This window comes from Gordionus sp. m RMFG-2023, chromosome 1 (genome assembly GCF_954871325.1).
Source record: "Gordionus sp. m RMFG-2023 chromosome 1, tfGorSpeb1-WG-v2, whole genome shotgun sequence".
In the NCBI taxonomy this organism is placed as follows: domain Eukaryota; kingdom Metazoa; phylum Nematomorpha; class Gordioida; order Chordodea; family Parachordodidae; genus Gordionus; species Gordionus sp. m RMFG-2023.
Genome location: NC_088775.1, coordinates 17,973,928 through 17,993,745, shown reverse-complemented (window position 1 = coordinate 17,993,745; position 19,818 = coordinate 17,973,928). Strand labels below are relative to the sequence as shown.

The 19,818-nt window shown below is 26.9% G+C and overlaps 1 long non-coding RNA gene across 1 annotated transcript; it reads left to right on the top strand.

The window, feature by feature from the left end:
• Positions 1-6,323: 6,323 nt before the first annotated feature.
• LOC135922762 (uncharacterized) lies at positions 6,324-6,930 on the top strand. The gene is made up of 3 exons (XR_010571028.1): positions 6,324-6,366; positions 6,421-6,567; positions 6,864-6,930. It is a non-coding gene; the product is annotated as an uncharacterized LOC135922762 (long non-coding RNA).
• Positions 6,931-19,818: the final 12,888 nt, after the last annotated feature.

Here is a 19,818-nt window from a genome sequence, read left to right as displayed (position 1 = left end):
AGTTAAATTTGTAAATATTGATTTTTATATTCTGTCTGAGGAATAGGAATTCTCTTGGCTCAGATGTATGCGAATTAAATTTATGAGTTAAATTTTTTAAAACTAAAACGAACTGTCCGTTGGTAGACATAGCTATTGGTGAGAATATAAAATTACTAAGGCTTTTGTATTTGTTTATTTTGTTATTCTTTGCTTGAGTAAGCAGGTTGCTATTAATAATAGTGGGGAAGGATGAGACAAATGTAATTGTCGTTATAAAAAAAATGGACACTAAAAAAACATTTCTAAAAATTTTAAAATATGAAAGATGATGACTGGAGAACATGGTATTTTAAAATATGAAAGATGATGACTGGAGAACATGGTTGGGCAACTTTTCAAAAAAATTAATCGAATCTAAAGTACCTACAAAAAAATTTCAAAAAAAGTATTTAAATACAACACTTTGACGAAAACATTCTGCATAAATAAATACTTTTCACGAAAGCCATTTCTAAACATAACATTTTTTCGATGTGAGAAAAACCCAAATATATTACTTCCATCCAAACAGATTATTTTTAATGCATTCGATTTTTTTTTTTTTTAATAATTCAAATTTTTATTCAATATAGTTTTCTCACATCAAATATAAAATAAAATAAAACAATATTATATAAATTTTTTTTTTAATTATCATCAATTAAATGGTGTCTGAAACGATTGAAACCAGTTGCTTTTTAATATTATATTATGCAATAATTTTAAACCAGGTGAAACATATTTACTAAAAAAAATTAGATAAATTGTGTATATAAAAGGTAAAATTGTTTGATATTGCATCACATCTTGTTGAGTTTATTAAACACCCTTCTATCAATAATTTTTGATCAAAAGATTTTTTAATTGATTAATTGAGCATCATTATTTGATCTGAATATAATAATTTATATTTCTATTATTAAATTAATTATAATAATAGAATTATTAGATAACTATCCATGATCATATTATAGAAATGAATATTTAGCAGATCAGATATTACATTTAATCCAGAATATCTTGGAACAATTACAAATCTTAACCTTAGCTAATATGAGAGTGTTATTGAGTTATTTTTTAACAATTTGCATAAATTTTATAGAATTTTTATACAATTTACATAATTGAAATATTATAAACAATTACAAATAAAAACCTTGCAAATTATTTATTGCACAGTTATGTGGATTCCATTTAATATAATTTTAATAAACATGTATTATATATTTAAAATAATTTTTGAATATTTTTATACCACTAAAAAAAGATAATTTAGGATAATGTTAGGTCAAAAAAAATGGTAATTTTAGATAATGTCTATTAAAAAAAGGTAATTTTGAAAATAATGTAAAAATTTTTTTTTGAGCCCCCTGAGATTGTAAAGGCTAGTGACGCCTCTGGTCATTACATTTATTAATGTAAAGTTTATAATAAAAATATATAAGTTTATCTGATGAATAATATTTTAATAAAAGTAATCTATAAATTCATTTTTGCAATCGCCAAATAGAGAACAAAAAATAGTTTTTATTAGCAAATATTGAATTAGAAGTTTATTCAAAATTATTTACTGTGTGTTTACCGAAGACATTACCTGAAACATCATACGATGATATAATTAAATTTTTAAAAAATTATTACTCGAAGAAAACTTTTATGCTGGAGTGATATTAATTTTTCAAAGCGGAACAAGGAAAAGAAAACTATTACAGAATATATAAGTAAATTAATGATAAAAGCAAACACGTGTGATTTTAAAGAGATGTATAATACAGTGTGTGATAAATTAGTGTTGAGAATTACGAATGAAAAATATTAAAAATAAACACTCCAGACTTGACATGAGAAAATGCTGTTCAAATCGCTACACCAATGGATATAACCAAAATGATAACATACAAAATTATCTGCAAGAAATCAAAAATTATTTGTTATTGTTTTGGGTTAGAAAACCACATCCAAATTTAAATGCAATTTGTCTTGATTGTGGCACAAAAGGAAGAAAGAATATATTCTAATGGCAGATGTCCCAAAAAAGGGGCGAGAAAATTTTGAATATTAGGATTCTCAAGAGGAGTCGCGAAAAAACTGACGTGAAATAATTTATAGATAAATGATATTCGATAGTCTCCATTTTAAATATAAGACTGTTTAAAAATACCAGTAACAAGAACGGATATTATTTTAAAATCTTATAATTTAATGACCAATATTAGAGGTAAATGTATATTATACCTTAAATTATAAAAATAAAATTATATATCATGAATTTATAATTGTAAACAATGGTATTAATCTGATATGTAGAAATTTAATAAACTAAATTTAATAATTAATGAGTTGTTTTTTTTTGGGGGGGGGGGGGGGTAATAGTGAACAAAAAACAAGTTTATCGATAAATACCAACCCCAACTTTCAATGTCTTAAACAGGGTTGCCATGTCTCCCTCCATCAGCGGGAGACTCCCGCATTTTTTTAGTTTACACGCAGACATCTCTCTCCCGCAAAACTACCGCAATTAGAAATCTCCCGCAAAAATATACCGCAATTTTTTAATTTTTTCCGGAATTTTTTTAAAATAATATTTTAATGTTTTTAATATATAAATAATAATTTTGAGAGACAGTAATTGATTATTTTTATATTTTTAAAATAAATTTTAAATATTTATTCGAAAAACATGTCTAGTTTGTAAATTTCTTTTTATCCTGTTTTATTTTTATCCAATAATAAATCAACATCATTTCATTCATATACGTCAGTACAGGGGAGTATATCGTATATCAACTTCGATATCAATGCAAAAATATTCTCCAAAATAATAAATAATACAGATGCAACTACAGCTGTGGAAATTGTATAAACCTATCATGTAGTTCAACAATCACAGAGCTATAGCATCACAATGTTGGTCGAATCTTTTTCTCATATTTAATGTCCCAATATAAGTGCAAACCTTACTTGTGTTAGAACACAAATGAGCAAGAATCTACTTAATGCAGTTAATATTCAGTTATTTTTTATTAATAAAGATTCACAAAATCATGCTACAGCTCTGTTCATCTCTACAGTTAAAAATTTATAATAAATTTTATGGCGCTATTGCTAAAAATATTATGTTCAAATAATACTCTAATTATACATTTTTAAATGAAGCAGATATTTTTATTAAGACAATTTCAGAATATTTACAAAATTTGATTTTAATAACTCTATTTACAAATGTATAAATATTATGACCTTGGAACAGAACCATCAATTGATGGTTTTTATAATTTAATAAATATACTAAAAATACCGAAAGACATTGATGCCTTGTTTGAAGAGATTGTAATTCTATTTTTTTTATGATTCGCCAAAATACTTAAAGTTAGATGGTCTAAAAGCAGAGGCAAATGGGTAGAATTTTTTCGTGATAACGATAAATCCCCATACCAGAGTTGGGCAGGTCCTCTGGAAAAAGAATCTAGATACAGATACAGATTCTTTATAAAAAAATGAATCTTAGATTCAAAATATCAAAAAGTTACAAGATAAAAGATACTTGTATCTTTTACTAAATTAGAGTATCTTAAATTAAATACAAGAAATTATAATTACCAATTAAATTAGAATAGTTTATAAAATACAGTTTTTATTATTTATTTGTGGAACATAGCATACACATATAAGAATGAATATTTGCAATAATTAATATAATATTTATTGATGACTAGGTTTTATGTAAAAAGAAATTTAATAAAATCATTCGTATTCACAAAAAAAATTTATAATAACCAGAGATTTTAATATTAATTTTTGCCCATTAATAGTATAAACAGGGAAGGGAGAGTAGTATATATAAAGGTAGTTGAAAATGTGCAAATAAGAAAAAAAATTAATTCAAATGGTTAATTAGAATTTGCAGGTTATTTTCTTTTGTTTTAAATATAGATTATATTCGGAGTATATGGCTAAATGGCATCTCTAAAAAAAATATTCATTATCTTTGATAAGTATTTATCATTACTTGTTTGTGATATTTATGTATTTTTTTAAATTAGATATATTTTCTAATTTGACTTATTAATTCTTACATTTGTAATATCATATATATATAAATATCATTTAAATCTCTTTTTAAATTTTTTTATATATTTCTTGCAAAATCATTAATTATATATAAAAAATATGAAAATAATGTACAACATTATATTATTTAATTGTTAATTACATAGCAATTTTCTTTAATGCATTTTAAATTGATTAAATTTTGCAAATAAATACTGTAATGTAATTTTACTTATATCATAAATAAAAGTAACTAATAAAGTTAAATTCTACCTTATTATAATTATTTTATTAAGAGCCTTTTAAAATTATCTAATATTATATATCAATTGTAGCTTAAATATTTCCTCTAATTAGAACTTTCTAAAATAATAAATATAATATATTAGGGATGTGTCGATATTTTTTATCGGATCGCATCGGGCCGATATTTTACACATTTTAAAATATCGGTTATCGGTCAATATTATAAAATTTGATCCGAACAAAATTAAAATGTTATAAAATTAAAAAAAATAGTTATATCTGAAATCATTTATTTTTATAAATAAAATCGAAATCCATTTTTATGTATATTTTTTTAATAATAATAATTAATTAATAAACATTCATATTGTTATTTTTTTGCGCATTCTGTTTATCAATAATCTCTTCAGAATCTGTTTTAGTGAAGCTGGTGATATTGACAGTTACTATCGCCGCAAGCTGACCTCTGATAAATTGGAAATATTGGTATTTCTAAAAAGAAATCTTCGATATTAATGTTAAATATTATTATAAATATTTATTTCAAATTTCATAATATAATTGTTTATTACTTAATATGTATATAGATTAATGTTATTACTTATTATATAAAAGTGATTTAACAATAAAAATATTTTATATACTTTTAGAATTGCAATCGAATTGAATATAAACTATAACTGATCATTATAATATATTTAAATGACATAAGTTTGGTATAGTTAAATTATAGATGTTATACTAATAAAAATATTAAAAATTAAAACCATTGGTATCTTTACAGAATACAAAATTATATACGATATCGAATCGGTAATCGGCCGATATAAATTTAATATCGGATCGGATCGACCTCTAAAAAGTGGTATCGGTATATATCCAAAATGATTTTAATTTTCAACCATGTTTTTACCAAATTCACTGAGGCATTATCAGATCAAAAAGCTAACATGCAATTTATTGATAATCTCAAATTTGCTATATTTACCATTAGTTAGCTATGTCTTTGGATTTTTCACTATTTGAGGGAAAAAATTTAATAGTTTTATTGAAACGACCTTAATTTTGTTGAAATAGCGGAGGATCAAGAGAAATATTTTAATATTTCCTTATTAGATGCATCTGTTAGAATTGCATATGTATGCCCATCTTTCAAAACGTCAAGAATTGACCTCCTGGATTTAGGTCCTAAAACATTGATGATAGCCTTGCTCATTTCTGTTTTACAAGTATAGTTTTCATTTATTATGGGTAAAAGATTCTACCAACATTGTGATGATAAGTATCTCTGTGAATGTTGTACTACAAGATAAGTGATTACAATTGCCGCAACTGTAGTTGCAGTATTATTTCTTATTTATGGAGTCCTTCTCCTTATTATGCATTTAAACGTGATATGTGATAAATAAGTGCCTAACCCTATAATGTTATATACACACACGGTAGATTTCCAATCGGTCGTTTTGCGGGACATTCACATAAAATATATTTTTAAGTAAAATTAAAAAATTTTTTTTATAAAATTTTATCTTGTTTACATTCTTTTAATTTAAAAAAGATCGTTGGTGTTTTTATAAATTTATTTTATTAAATCAAGATGTTATTTTATTTTGAAAAATAGTTACCGACTTTGTATTTATATAAACTAATTATAAAAAATAATAGGCGGAAAATTAAGTCAATTCAAAATCCCGGCCTAAGGCCGAGGCCCGCGAAAAATTTTTTTTTAGCCATTTTTTTTCTACCGCAATTTTCATATTTCTTCCGCATAATCCAAATTTCTCCCGCAATTTGAAAATTTTGACCTGGCAATCCTGGTCTTAAGAGCAGACTTATACCATTTACGTGGAAGATAAAATTAGAAGCAGAATTACAACGACTGGAATCCATGGGAGTTTTAGAAAAACTGTAATATTCGAATATCGTTTCTCCGATCGTGTGCTGAAAAATATGGATCCATAGGTGACTTCCGACAGACCGTTGATGCAAATATTTTGATGATTGATCAATATCCTATACCCAGAATTAATGTATTATTAGCCACACTAGGTAATGGATCCAAATATATGGTATTAGATTTATAAGAAGTTTCTTTTCAAATAGCACTAGATGAGGAGGCGAAAAAGCTGTTAATCATCAATACGCCAAGTATATTGTATCGTTTCACACGACTTTCGTTTGGGATAGCTTCAGCGCCATCCATTTTTCAACAAGCAATGGATTCGTTATTAGAAGGAACCTTGGATAGCGGTATATTTGGACGATATAATAATTACTGGGGAATCAATTGAGATATATAAAAAATTTTTGATAAATGTATTAAGGACGTTAGAAATAAACGGTATGAAATTAAATCTAAAAAAATGTAATTTATTTAAAGAAAGGATTTAATTCTTAGGTCATGCCATTAGCAAAGGGAGAATCACAACAAATAAGAATGTCATTGCGATTTTAGACGCTACTTAAAAATGTTAAAAAATGCAAGCTTTTATCGTTAAATTAATTATTATCAAAAATAAATAATAAATTAAAAAAATTAATATTAGAAGCACCATTTTTGGCCCATTATAATCCCAAAAAGCCGATAATTCTCTGCTGATGCGTTGCAACATGGAATAGGATCAGTTATCACATATCAATAAAAACGAGGAAAAACCAGTTGGATTCGTTTTTCGAACATTAAATGCCGCCGAACTAAATTACAGTCATATAGAGCGTGAGTCTTTAGCAATCATATTTGGATTAATTAAATTTAAGCAATATTTAATTGGTAATCATTTTACTATAATCACTGATCATAAACCACTTATAACGTTACTTAATCTACATAAAAGAATAACAGATATGTCGTCAAGATTGGTAAGTTGGTCATTACTACTAGCAGAGGAACGAAAAAAAATAGCAATACGGATATGCTTTACCGTTTTCCAATTCACGGTAGACAAACTGTGTAGGACGATTTAGATATTAATTTAATATTATCGAATGCTCCACAATTTATTTCAGCGTTAGATATAAAATCTCACGTAAGACCGTACTATCAAAAGTTTCACATTACATTATAAATGACCGAAAATAATAGAGGAAAATCTAAAACCGTTTTTCCAACCCTGAAATGAAGTCACGGTAGAGGCAAGGTTTATATTATAGGGATTAAGAACCATAATTTCAAAAAAATTAAAAGTAAATTTTGTATTTATTTACATATGAACACAATTATTACCCAAGAAAACGTTTGGTAGCCTAATATTAACGAAGACATTTACACGGTAGGAATTGTGAATTATGTCAAACAAATAGCCCTGGCGGTAAAACGATCATAGGAAAATGGACATCCGGAAATAAACCATGGGGAAGATTTTATTTAAATTTTGCGGCGAAGACATCGAATTACACGGTAAGAATTGTGAATTAGGTCAAATAAATAACCCGGAAATGGACATCCGCAAATAAACCATGGAGAAGATTTCATTTAGATGCGGAGATATATATCAAGTAAATAGATAATTTTAGTAAATGACATGAACAAAAATTTTTGATAAATAATTTTACTGAAGTAAGAAAAATATCATTAAGATTTTTTGCTATTTTCGGTTACCCCAATACGATTGTTGTGGATAATGGGCCCTCATTTTGAAGTAATTCAGTGTATTTTGATACAATTAACAATTAGAAATGTATATAGTGCTCCTTACCACACAAGAACCAACGGAGAAGCGGAGCGTTTAATACAAACTTTTAAGAGTTTTTTTTAAAAAACATAATGATTATAATAAAATACAAGATTTTCTTTTTAATTATCAAAATACTCCACAAATGACCGCAAAACAACCACCAATTTCAATTATGCTTAAATTTCAACCCATAGGACCCTTACAATTAATAAAATTATCCTCATCCATGGTTTTTTAAAATATAAATGAGAAAATATATGCAAAATATTTTTAAAGATATTTGAATACTAAATATTATTGTTAAAGGAACAGGACCAATGAGTTTTTAGCTAAAAGACATATTAAGCATTTAAAACATAGGTTTGACGATTCCAATTTTAAAAATAGAAAGGAGGGAAGATAAGGAAAACTATACCACGAATGGATGAAATTGATCCTATACAAAATTCGATAGCCAAAAACATTCATCCTATAAAAAACACAATAGACAAAGACATTGATCCTTACAAAACTCGTTAAAATATTGATCTTATAAAAAACTCGATAGCTAAAGACGCTTGATAACCGGACACCATCATAAATGAAAAGATTGAAATCGATAGTATGGGCGTTACCCAAAACGGTTAAGAATAACTGTTTCAAATCGAAAGCCCAAAAAGGCGAGAATAGATGTATTAGAATCAATCAACCTTGAAAATAAAGGCAATTAGTAATTAATTGTAATTGTATATTATGATTAACTGATGTATTTATATTGATTTGTAAAAAATATATAAAATGACGAAATTAATCACAAAGATATAATAAAATTATTCATTGTTTTCCCGATAGTTCAGCCTGAACTGTAAAATAGGCTTGAAAATATTAGTCGAGTTGCGATAATGAATATCTCGAAAAATGACGCGAGATTAAAATATAAAAAAAATCCGAAGCAAAGCGAGAAAATAAAATTGAGATAGAGAGGCGCGAATTATTAATATGCGATTAATGAATTTTGCACCACCAAACTAATAGACCAGATGGAATATAAAAGAAAAATTTGCGCGCGATAAAAAAATGACATTTAATATTAACAGGTTTTATTTAAAAAAAATAATGAAATGATACAAAAACTGAATAGCTCCTAATTTGACGAAAATGAAGCGAAATATTGGCAAGTTTAAATATATACGATAAGCCACAATTGGATAAGAAAATGTATAATAGCGCGATAATTAAAGCTAAATGGCGATATAAAAGAGGGATAATTGGAATTGAAAGGTTAAATTAATACAAACTATGTAAGAAGTTATGAATTGATATGCGAAAATAACAAAGGAATAATAAATATGTTGGCAAGAAATATCAAACAAAGAAGGTTTATGGATATTATTTTAAAAAAATGTGACCTAGAACATTATCAACGGTTTATTTTAATTAATTTATATATATTTTTTTTTCCTTTACATTTCAAATTAATTTATAAGAAAAATCTATATATATCTTTTAGTATATTTAAAATTTATTTTTAATATAAGTTTTTCAAATAAAATATCATTTAATCTATACCTCAGAGACCTGCAGGCCTGGCTCTAAGCCCGACTTGGTTACATGCAGGGCGTGGTTTAATTTTTTAAATATACCTAGGCCGGCCTAAAAAATTTTTTTTAATAAATACCTGGGCCGGGCGATATATTTTAAAACCAAATATATTAAATCGCCATTATTAGATATAAAAATTAAAAATGAATATATAATATTTAAATAAATCTGGGCCGGCCGGGCCATAAAAATATAAAATCCGGACCGGGCTGTGCAAATGGTACCTCTGCAGGTCTCTGCTATACTTATTAATTAAATTTCCGACTTAATAATCTTTCTACCGGATAAAAGATGGTAAAATAGAATTATATTTAAAAAATTATCATATATATACACCTATGCGCTTATTATAAATAATTAAATACTTCTGACCTTACTGTTAGAAGCATTATTAACTGTTGTATATGCAAATTCGAATGTTAATTTTGAAAAGTGATTATTCATAAATAGATGGTAGACGAAGATAATATTTTTGGGGTAATTTGTCTATGTAAATAATCTTAAATTGAACATAATATTTTTCTATAAATTTTATATATATATTCAAATATGCAAATTTTATACATTTTAATTCTTCGAAAATTGTTTAATTTTTTTATATATATATATACATTGTTAATTCAAAAAAGCCCAGTTTTGGATAATTTGGATTCTTCGAAAATTATTTTATTATTTATTGACCGATGATTTTTTGATTATTAATTTACAGACGATATTTTGATGATTATTTTGGATTTGATAGAAGTTGAATAAAGAGTAAAAGTAGTGAATTAGTATTAGAAATTATTAATAATTATATATTTATTTATTTATTATTAGTTCCATAGATATTCAGTCTCTCCCACTAGCCTCAGCAATAAATATCAATCTCATATTGGTACAGTGGTGCCTTACAGCGATTGATCCAGGCTTTAGAAGATCAAAAGTCAGTCTAATTATACATTGGAACAAGGTAAAAAAAAATAATAATAAAAAATATATATAAATTTTTGATAATTTCGGTTCTCTTATTGATGTTATATAAATTTTGGATCTTGGTATTGGTTTTATTCGTATGTTTATATTTATTTAATTGTTTAAGATTATTTAAAATTATTTTAATCAAGTGGTTATTGAGTACACTTTAATGTATATTACGCAAATAAATTTATTAAGTTTAATTCTTGAAAATATAAGTATAATTATATTTTTGCTGCTTATTTTAAGTTTCACGTTAGGTTTAATTATAGGAAGAAATACGACTTACGTTAAGATAGAGATTAAAGAGTTAGAAAATATTAAGAATATATTAAGAGAGGAAGATAAGAAAAGAAACATAAACAACTTCATACGAACGGATAATTACAGACAAATAATTTGCTATAGTTGTGGTCAGCCGGGCCACATGTCGCGCCAGTGTGAGATAACGAAGAATCTAAGATGCGCGAGGTGTGGCAAGAATGGCCATGTGGCTATAAGTTGCAGAGTAAACAATTCAATTGTAAGGTGCAATAATTGTGCCCAAGAAGGACACACACAAGAAAATTGCAATAAATGACTAAGAGAGAAATATTTTAATTTTAATGATAAATTTTGTAATGATAATAATTTTTCTAAGGATGATAATTTTAATTCAGTTAAGAATAAATATTTTAATTTTAATGATAAATTTTGTAATGATAATAATTTTTCTAATGTTAATAGTTTTAATTCAGGTAAGAATAAATATTTTAATTTTAATGATAAATTTTGTAATGATAATAATTTTTCTAATGTTAATAGTTTTAATTCAGGTAAGAATAAATATTTTAATTTTAATGATAAATTTTGTAATGATAATAATTTTTCTAAGGTTGATAATTCTAGTTCAGGTAAGAATAAATATTTTAATTATAATGATAAATTTGGTAATGATAATAATTTTTTTAACGTTGATAATTTAGTAGAAAATAAGAATAAAGATTTTAATTTTAATAATGAGAATTTGGATAATGTTGATAATGCTAGTGCAAGTAAAAATAATTATGGTAATAAGAACGAGAAATTTTGCGATGATAAAAAGTGCTTTAACGTTGATAATTATAATTCAAGCGATATTAATAGAAGTGATATAAAGATAAAAAGTAGAGATTTTGAAATATATAGAATTAAAAAGGCAACTAGGATAGACGTACTAAAAATGGAATTAGAGAATTTTTTAATGAAAAATAGATGCCCTAGAGTAAAGATAAACATGGAGGAAGCAGAAATTTGTTTTTTATTAGATACAGGAGCAGAGATTAGTTTAATAAGTATAAAGGATTTTATGAGATTTTGGCCAGAGAAAGAGTTTGTTACTAAAAAGATAAGAGCCAAACAATTGGATGGTAGCATGGTGAAAATTTTAGGGTATTATAGGGTAAGGTTACCAAGAGTTAATAAAAGTATAAATTTGTGGATAACGACGTTGAAGATTGAACCGATTTTAGGATGGTATGATATAAGAACGTTAGGTCCAGTTTATAATTGGTGGAAATTTTTTGACTCTATCCCTGTAAGTTATGAAGAAAATAGTGAAATGATAGATTTCGATAGATTTAAGTTACCTATTATAGAGGATAAACAAGAATTAGTTCTCGATAAACTTAAAAATCGAACACCAGAATTTTTGATTAAATATAGAAGCAACTTAGAAGAAAATAAGAAAACAAGAGATACAAAGATAATAGAGGTAAATTCGAAATTAAACAAGAAATTAATAATATGGTAGATCAGAATGTTGTTGAAGATATGGTTGACAAAGAAATAAAGATTATTTTGAATAGGTATAATGAAGTCTTTAAAGAAGAATTAGGTACTCTGAAAAATTTTGAAGTAGATATACGATTAGAAGAAAATTATAGACCTAAGTTTTGCGGCATAAGAAGATTACCGTTTTCTTGGATAGAAGAGATAGATAAAGAATTAGATAAATGGTTAAGAGACGGAATAATAAAACCAATAGTGCATAGTGAATGGGCAACACCTTTAGTGCCCATAAGGAAACCAGATAACAGTTTAAGATTGTGTATAGACTATAGAGTAACAGTTAATAAGTGCGTAATAAATGAAAAGTATCCACTACCTAGAATAGAACAACTGCTAGCGAATTTAAGAGGAGACACCCTGTTTTCAAAGATTGATTTTTCGAATGCGTATTTGCAAATTAAGGTGAGTGAAAAGACAAGTAAGATACTAACGATTACAACTCATAGAGGTTTGTTTGCATTCTGTCGATTACCTTTTGGTTTGAAAATATCAGCGCCAATATTTCAAAGAACGATGACGGCGTTATTTCAAGGAATAAAAGGAATAATGTATTATTTAGATGATGTTTTGATATCTGGTAGAACAGAAGAAGAACACAATTCGAGATTAGTTAAAGTGTTAAATATTATAGTAGAAAATGGTTTAAAAGCTAATTTGAAGAAGAGCGTTTTTGGAGTAAAAGAAATAAAGTATTTAGGACATGTTATAAAGGGAAATGAGATTACGCCAATTGGAAAGAATATAGATAAGATCATGAATATGAGAGCCCCGAATAATAAAGCGGAGGTACAAGCGTTTTTAGGAGCAACAAATTATTATCATCGGTTTGTTCAAAATTTTGCAGAAATTGCTACACCGTTGTATGATTTATTAAAGAAAAATAAAAAATTTGAATGGGGAGAAGCACAGGAGAAAAGTTTCGAAAAGTTGAAAATAAAGATGGTAGAGAAGCCTATTTTAAGTTGTTTTAATGAGAAATTAAATATTATTTTAGCAGTAGATGCTTCTAATGAAGGTATAGGAGGAGTTTTGTTGCAGATGATAGATAATGTGGAGAAACCTGTTTTATTTTTATCGAGACGATTTAATAGCACTGAGAAAAATTACTCAACGATAGAAAGAGAGGCTCTAGCAGTGAAATTCGGGCTTACGAAATGTAAGGAATATCTGATAGGAAAAAGGTTTTTATTGTATACGGACCATAAACCGTTGGTAGATTTATTTAAAAAAGAGAATAAGGAACTTATGATTTCACCCAGGTTGCAAAAATGGCTAATTTTAGTTGGTAATTTCGATTTTGAAATAAAATTCAGAGAAGGTAAACAAAATTGCTTACCGGACATTTTATCAAGATTGTTTAATAAAGACATTGAAGACAAAGAACCAGTAATCAATAGTTTAGAATATATAGAAGAAGAAGAAAATGTAAATGGTAATATTATAAGAGCGGTGAGAATAGATACAAGCGAAAAACCTATAACATTTGATATAGTAGATAAGATATCCCAAAAAGATGAAGAATTAATAAGAATTAAAGCTTGTTTAAAAGGAGATATAGAATGGAAAAATGAAGATAAAGCGTTTAAAAAAGTTAAGAGTGAATTAAATATAGAAGACAATTGTTTATTGAGAGGATATAGATTAGTGATACCGAATAAATTAAGAAAGGAAACCTTAAATGTAATACATTCAGGTCATCAAGGCATAGAAAGAATGAAAAATAAAGCAAGAGAATATATGTGGTGGCCTAAGATGAATAAGGAAATAGAAGAGTTAACAAGGAGCTGTGAAACCTGTAACATGTGGGCTAATGTTCCAGCAAAGAATAAGGAAGATAAATGGCCAAAGACAGACATTCCATGCGAAAGAATACACGTAGATTTTTTAGAATATGAGAAGAAAAGATTTTTTATCATGGTAGATGCAGGTTCAAAATGGATAGATTGTCAGCAAGTTTCAGGTTTATCAACAAGAGTAGCTTTAGACAAGATAAAGGATTTTGTAGGCAAATATGGTTTGATGAAGACGATAGTATCAGATGGAGGTCCAGCGTTTAAAGGTAGAGCATTTGATAAATTTTGTGATAGGTGGAATATTAGACATTTATTAACACCACCTTATTACCCAAGAAGCAATGGACAGGCTGAACGAATGGTAGCTTTAGTAAAGAGTTGGTTGAAAAAGGCAAAATATGGAGAAGGGCAATGGTGGTTATCATTGTTAGCATACAACAGTACGGAAACAGCAAAAGGAAAGTCACCAGCGGAAATATTTTTAGGAAGAAAGACGAGATCAGAATTAGATTTTTTAAAGGAAAAGGTGATAAGGAGAGAACAAGCAGAGAGTGAAAGATTTCCAGTAGGAAGTTTGGTGTGGGTATTGTTGTTTGATGGGCCTATTAAATGGGGGAAGGGGGTAATAAGCAAAAATATAGGAAAGAAAAAAGTAGAAGTAAAGATTGAAGGACAAGAAGGAACCTTTACAAGGCACCTGAAGCAAGTAAGGTGTAGAAGCTTAAGGCCTTAGAGAGAAATGAGAAATATACGAAGAATTAGAAAGGAATAAATTGATGATAGACATAGTAGGAGAATCATAATTTAGAAAGGAATAAATTGATGATAGACATAGTAGGAGAATCATAATTTAGAAAGGAATAAATTGATGATAGACATAGTAGGACAATCATAATTTAGAAAGGAATAAATTGATGATAGACATAGTAGGAGAATCATAATTTAGAAAGGAATAAATTGATGATAGACATAGTAGGAGAATCATAATTTGGAAAGGAATAACGTGATGATAGACGTAGTAGGAGAATCATACGTTGTAGGAAATAAAAGGGATGTTAGACTTAATTAGGAGAGTTATATTTTATAAAGAGTTAGAGAAGAAAGTCGAAGAATATATATATATATGTGTATAAAGTATTTGATTTAGATGGCCTCCTATGTTAGAGTGGGTAACAAAATAATGAAGATAGAGATCCGAGAGGTTGACGGTTCAGAAGAGTCCAACAGATGGGTAGAAGCCGCTAGGAACGAAGCAAAACAAAGATATGGAGATTGGCTACAAGAGACGCCAACGAGAGGGGTTCACAGGATAGCACCATATAACACAAGAAGGAGAGTGGAATGTTGGGCTTGTGGGGGAGGACACAAGTTACGATATTGTCCCAGTGTAGAGTTGACAGCGAACAATAATACGAATTTACCGATGCGAAATATGGTTGAATCAGCGAACACTTCGGGGGCAAGGGAGATCTAAAGGAAGGAGGACTGTACCAATATGAGATTGATATTTATTGCTGAGGCTAGTGGGAGAGACTGAATATCTATGGAACTAATAATAAATAAATAAATATATAATTATTAATAATTTCTAATACTAATTCACTACTTTTACTCTTTATTCAACTTCTATCAAATCCAAAATAATCATCAAAATATCGTCTGTAAATTAATAATCAAAAAATCATCGGTCAATAAATAATAAAATAATTTTCGAAGAATCCAAATTATCCAAAACTGGGCTTTTTTGAATTAACAATGTATATATATATATAAAAAATTAAACAATTTTCGAAGAATTAAAATGTATAAAATTTGCATATTTGAATATATATATAAAATTTATAGAAAAATATTATGTTCAATTTAAGATTATTTACATAGACAAATTACCCCAAAAATATTATCTTCGTCTACCATCTATTTATGAATAATCACTTTTCAAAATTAACATTCGAATTTGCATATACAACATTAACATTTATAGAATTTTCTAAAATAAAATAATCTTCTTTCTCAACATAAAATGGATCCCTAATTTTCTTTATGAAGATGGCTTCATCCAAAAGCATATTTTGCAAATATTATTTTTCACTACTTGCTACCTATTCATTTTAAAAATATGTGAGTTGCTATAGGCCTTATTTTTTTGCATCAAACTTGATGTGGACGTTGTTGTGTTAGAGAATATATGACAAAAGCATCTGATAAACATAATAGCTTAATAAAAAAAATAACTCGGTGGAACTGGAATCTACTATACCTTATTCTAAATCATTATATTCTTCAAAAAAATAATATCTTTGGTTTCACTTTTGTAAATATTCATTTTAAAAATAAAATGGGATTAAAAGGATAAGATGAGTTTTTCCAAAATAAATTGTGGATTTACTTTTAGAATCAATTTATAATAAAGAGATCGTAATAAACACAAAATACTTATTATTTTTTAGTATTTAAAATACAAATAATATTCAAAAAAGTATTTGTATTTAGTATTTCTAATACAAGTTCTCGTATTACTGTCTGTTGTAATTGTGGTAATATGAAAATTTACTAGATTAAGAAAAACGCCAGACAGGCAAATTACTTTTAAACAAAATTACGAAGCCGAAAGATATTCAAAGCTACTCAAGAAAAAAGAATTAAATTTCGATACAAATTGAGACTTTGCAAATGTTGATTAAAGAAAAAGGATATATAATGGAAAAATTATGATGCGAAAGATAATGATTAAATTATGATTTTACGAACTTAATTTTTAATTTTAATTTTTTTATATTATTTTAATTTCTTATTTATAATTATGTAATTAGTATTTATATTAATTAATAAAGTATTAGTAGTTAATTTATTTATACTATTTATTTTATTCTCTAAATTCTTTCAACCACTATAATTGTTGGCCGGAACATTATATTCATGGATAAATTCAGTTTACATAAAATACTAAAATGTTACAATGATGTTGGAGAGTGGAGGCGACAGGGCAATTTCAACAATTCAGTCTAATTAACTCCGAAAAGAAATTCTAAATAAAGGGAAAAGGGGATGAATGAAATGAGTATCGACACTAAGACAAAGAATGAGAGCAATAAAACGGTATCAATATTAATGGTAGTGATTCGGAAAAGAATAGAATTAGTCGTTTAACTAAAAAGAATTCGTCACAAGAGATCGTTATAGGTAAAAGTAATCGTTTATATATAATATTAGGTTGTGGATTAACCAAAAAATCTTCATAAAGAGAAACGGCTTTTCGTCATTAGAAAATTTATGCCGCAATCGAGCTCAATTAGAGATCGGATTTTTTTATTTTGGCAAAATAGACAAGAAATCATTATTGTATAAGAGATCTTAAGACAAAGTCGATATCTTGACAAGCGACTAGGTAGAACAAGTGGTCAAGACCAGGATGCTATCGTTAATCGTTGACAAATTATCGCCAATTGCTTATCAAAACTTTAGTATAGGATAAAAAATCGATGATCTTAGAAACAAGAAGTCGTGGAAACAATCGTTACTCGCAGACAAATTATCGTCAGTGGTTTACCGTCATTTGTTACTAGAAACCGTTAGAAACAAGCAAAGACTAGGATAATTTGGGATTAAAACGAAATATAATTAAAAGAGCTAGAAGAATGTATCGGGAATCATGATAATAGAAGTGAATCGAGTTCGTCAATGGCCTATAGAGATCAAGAGATAATCGTTTACAAGGGGTTGACAAGAAACAGAAGGATTCAAGAATTTCAGATTGTAATCGGATACAAACAGTCCTTAGAAGTGAAGAATATTAGACAATAGACCGCCGTCGTTAGAAACTAGAAGACATTAAAGATTAAAACGAATAGATTCGGTGGAGAAACAAGATCAGTAAAGTCAAAATTGGAAGAAAGGAGATCACTCGCAGAATGGTGGGACTAATCTAAGTGGAAGGGTGTTGTAATTGTGGTAACATGCATACTAGATTAAGAAAAACGCCAGACAGGCAAATTACTTTTAAACAAAATTACGAAGCCGAAAGATATTCAAAGCTACTCAAGAAAAAAGAATTAAATTTCGATACAAATTGAGACTATGCAAATGTTGATTAAAGAAAAAGGATACATAATGGAAAAATTATGCCAAAGATGATGATTAAATTATGATTTTACGAACTTAATTTTTTTATATTACTTTAATTTCTTAGTTTAATTTCTTATTTATAATTATGTAATTACTATTTATATTAATTAATAAAGTATTAGTAGTTAATTTATTTATATTATTATTTTATTCTCTAAATTCTTTCAACCGCTATAATTGTTGGCCGAAACATTATATTCTATGGAAATATTCAGTCTACGTAAAACACTAAAATGTTACACTGTCCAACTCTGCTGGAGAGGACATGAATTCACATATTTCTACGCCCATCTATGAAGATGTTGAATATAATGAGGCAGAGCTATATTTATTTATTGAGCAAAAATATTTAATACATGATAATAAATATGTTAAACAAAAATTATTTAATTATTGTATATTATATTTAAACTAAGTTATATTATATTTAAGAACATCAGACAGTCAGCTTTAAATTTGGAGTCATAGTTTTTAGCAAAAATTAGTGAACAAGATTTGTCAACTGATCGAGATTATAAAAATATTTTAATTTATTTCTTAAATATAAATAATTTTATCTTAAAATCCAATCCGTCACCATTGATAATTTAATAAAGTATTAATTGATCTAATTAAAAAGATTTCCCATTTAGATAACTGTTAAATAGCACTCACTAAGAATTTAGCTCAAGTTAAAAAAAACAGATTTAAAAATCAAAAACATCTGGGATTTTTAAAAAACTAACTTACTGGGGCAGGGGGAATCCTTTTGCATCAAATATATGTAAAATATTATTGACGAACGAGATTTTCTGGTTTCTCCAAGGTTGTAGTGAAGGTCACTGTCCGGACTGGACCGATACCCTCGGACCGGACCACGGTTCTTAAGAAAAAGATCGATCCAGACCGTGGTCCTAAATAAAAAACATATTTTTTTTAACCTAATTTAATTTGTTTTATCATTTTATTAAATATAAGAGTATTATATAAACAATAAAATTTATCCAATGGTATTGAAGAAAGTGATTTTGTGCTTGTGGAGGGCATATTAAAATTAAGACTAGATTATGTTTTTGAGATATTTTCATCATTAGAAATATATATTTTATGTTTTATCAGATGTCTGCTTAAGGTACCTAATTATTTTATTAAGAATAAGGTTAAGTTATGACAATTAATTATTCAGACAGTTTCTTAAGAAAAAATAGAACTATATAAATAATAACCAAAATATTTTAATAATAATACTGCTTATTTTGATTAATTTATTGCTTAAAAAATTATAAACAAATATTTTGTTACTTGTTGGTGACGATACATTAAATTTGGTACTGCAGTGAACACATACTCCATGTTTTTTATTGGGACTATAAGTAAAATGTTTCTTGGACAAACTTATGGTTTTCATATTGTAAAATAAAAATTAACAAAATCTAAAATAACTCATCTAGAAAAATATCATAAAATAAAATATACAAAAAAATTATATTAATTGAATAGTAAAGCAAACTTAAATAATAATAAAAGACCGGTCCGGACCGTAGAAAATAAAAAGACCGGTCCGGACCACGGTCCTCAAAAAA